General features: G+C 37.3%; 1 long non-coding RNA gene across 1 annotated transcript; it reads right to left on the bottom strand.

The window, feature by feature from the left end:
- Positions 1-212: 212 nt before the first annotated feature.
- LOC127075981 (uncharacterized) lies at positions 213-2792 on the bottom strand. The gene is made up of 2 exons (XR_007786731.1): positions 2151-2792; positions 213-1168 (listed from the first exon to the last, which is right to left on the bottom strand). It is a non-coding gene; the product is annotated as an uncharacterized LOC127075981 (long non-coding RNA).
- Between the last annotated feature and the right edge of the window lie 220 nt (positions 2793-3012).

The raw sequence follows: 3012 nt of genomic DNA, 5'->3' as shown, positions 1-3012 counted from the left end.
ATTGTCATTGCTTGTTGTTTTGCCCATGAATTTTTGGGCTAGGCCTTAGTTCATTGCATATCTTGGTTTCTGCTGAGGTCTTTGGTTTATGATTAATGATTCATTCAAGTCATAATCATGTTCATCAGTCATGTTCAAGTTCTCATTCAAATTCATCAAAATTCATTCAATCTAAACATCAAATACATCATATCCATTCAAATTCCATGGCAAGATCATAATCAAAGTCATTTATTCAAGAACCAAGCTCATTTCGTTCAAAATACCAATATCATTCATTACACAATCAGACAAATGCATATTCCATGAGAAAAAAATACAAATTTTGAACTTTGACCAAATGTTGACTTTGGCCAACAGTTGACTTTTTGGTCAACTTTGACCAAAGTCAACCCAACCTTTTTTTTTCATACCAAAATCCCCATCCTAATCCTAACCCTTATCTTCAAATTCTATCTTGTTTCTTTGGATTGCCAATGGTAGATGGATACTTTAAATTCCAACTTTGATGCCATGAACTCTTTTTTAACCATTGTCCATTTAATGGCATACCTAATTAAGGGACATAGACCAAGCAAGATGCATGAAGCCATGACCTACATTAGCATGAAACAAGGTCATAATGGTACAGGGCAATAGGGCAAAGCATGCTGTAAAGTCAGAACTGAAGCTAGAAATGCATGATTCATCATGCTACATGTGCAGAAGCTTTGGCATAGCAGACCTGCAAGAGGTAAGTCAGAATCCAACTGCAACCATGATGCAGAACCAGTTCACTAGATCATGACCAAACTGCAACATAAACTCAATAACTGAACCAATCTACCAAGCATCACATTAAATCACTTCCAGAATGCCTAGAAGGGCTTCACATCACAGCAGAACAATACAAGTTGCAGCTAAATTGAACCTGCAGATGGCCCTAAAAGAGTCATACTTCAGAACAGTCAAAATACTCATAACAGACATGGCACTTTGCAAGATTAATGGACATCAACAAAACAATCAACAAACAGGGCCATCACATAGCAGTTCAACATCCATGGCAACAAGGCAATACATCAGTTCATGCAGTCAGTAGCAAGTAGTTAATCCAATACATCAATAACAAAACAAAGCCACAACAGACCTGCTAGCTGCTAACTCCCTACAACCCAACAATGCAGTCCTGCATCAAACACGTCATGGCAATGCAAATCATCAACTGCCAGCAAAATATCACAACCATAAGGCTAAAATTCCACGAGTCCTTAAGGCCATGAACTATCAACATCAACTTGTAGCAACCAATATGAAACAACAACAACAAGCAGCATAAGCTATCTAACAACATTCAAGTTTTTATGGCAACTCAGTCAAGCATTTATAGGTGATGGTGGGATTCACTTCTACAACAATGCATAGCTAACAAACTGCTTTTTTAAAATTCTGATCATATCAATTTAATTAACATCAAAATCCAATTGATTCATTAACAACCATAACATAACATTTTCTCACATTTCCACTAACTGAATTTCCAACAATCAATAACAGTCGAAGCAATTTTTAGCCTAACTAACAATCCCCTAACAGTCAGTTTAACTAACATTTCACTAACAGGGCAATGACAGTTCAACTTTCAACTAATCCTCCTTTGATTAATGTTGACTAACTAATGTACTAACTAACTTTAAATTCAATTCACTAACTGCATAACCGATGGCCAGTGTTAACTCTTCTAACAAACTTACTCATTGATTGAACTAACCCTAACCATTGCCCTAACCTTCAACAAAATTTTCCCGACTCTGCCCCATTCTGTTACAAGCTATGAACCATATAAATCAAACCTCACACACACACACACAAAGGGGATCGATCACAATACCGAAAACCTCAGAATCTCTGCATCATCTTCAACCACTCAACTATCACCACAAATCAGTCAGAACACATCCCTAGCCTTCTACAAAGTCCCACCATTGGACCTTGAATGAAGGTGTGCTAAAAATTCCATTTGGTCACATCTTCATCTTTACTAACCTCAACATCATCACTCAATATTTGATCCAATCATTGAACCGGCAAGAGAAATCAAAGGAAAGAAAAGGAGAAGGAGAAGAATATCCAGAATTTGAAAGTGAAGAAAGAGAGATTAGAATCAGTACTTAGAAGTAGAGCATGATTGTTGTCATTAGCTTCGAAGTCTTCGGCCAGGTGAACCTCAAACTTTTCTTCTTCTTCAGTCATGGTTGCTAGAATGTAGAGGAGAACTTTGGGAATCAAAGCCCCAATCCCTTGGGCTCTGATTCTTTGGGAGTAAGATTTAATTTAGGTATGTGATGTCAAGCTTCTTGAGGAGATCCAAGCGGTTAGGGTTCTAGGAGTAGAATTAAGGGAAATCAATAGGGAATTCGTGGAGAATGGAAGGAGACGAACAAGATGGTGGGTTCAATTTTGTATTCTGGTGGCCACCGTTGTCGGAGGCGATTTCCGGTGCGATGGCCCACGGTGGTGGTGGATGAACGTTGCCCTAAGTTTTGAATTAGAGACTAGCACGTTTTTTTGAATTCAATTTCATCCCACGTGCCTGTTGACTTGGAAGCTGATTGATTCACCATGTGCTCAAATTCATTGCCATATTTTGATGGGCTTACTGCATTGGGCCTAAGTTTGTTTTCATCACCATCATCCCAATTTACTTGTTCAACCCCCCTGCACCTGGCTGCATTTCTCTTTGGGCTTTGACACCTAAGCCCATACATTTTGCTTCTTGAGGGACACCCCGTACAAGGCTTGCACCCCCATATGAGCCCATTCCATTTTTTTGCTTAATTTTGTAAATGTTTTTAGTTTAATCAAATTTTAATTAATTAGTAAATTTTGTTAATTAGAATCTTGAGGTAATTAGCTTAGAATTTTAATTAGAATTAAATTTAGGATTAATTAGAATATTAATTGATTTTTTAGGATTTAGTTAGATTTCTAAATAATTAGGTTTTGGAAATTGATTAGAATAATTTTAGAACT

This window comes from Lathyrus oleraceus, chromosome 4, assembly GCF_024323335.1.
Source record: "Lathyrus oleraceus cultivar Zhongwan6 chromosome 4, CAAS_Psat_ZW6_1.0, whole genome shotgun sequence".
Taxonomy (NCBI): Eukaryota; Viridiplantae; Streptophyta; class Magnoliopsida; order Fabales; family Fabaceae; genus Lathyrus; species Lathyrus oleraceus.
This window is presented reverse-complemented; position numbering and strand designations above follow the sequence as displayed.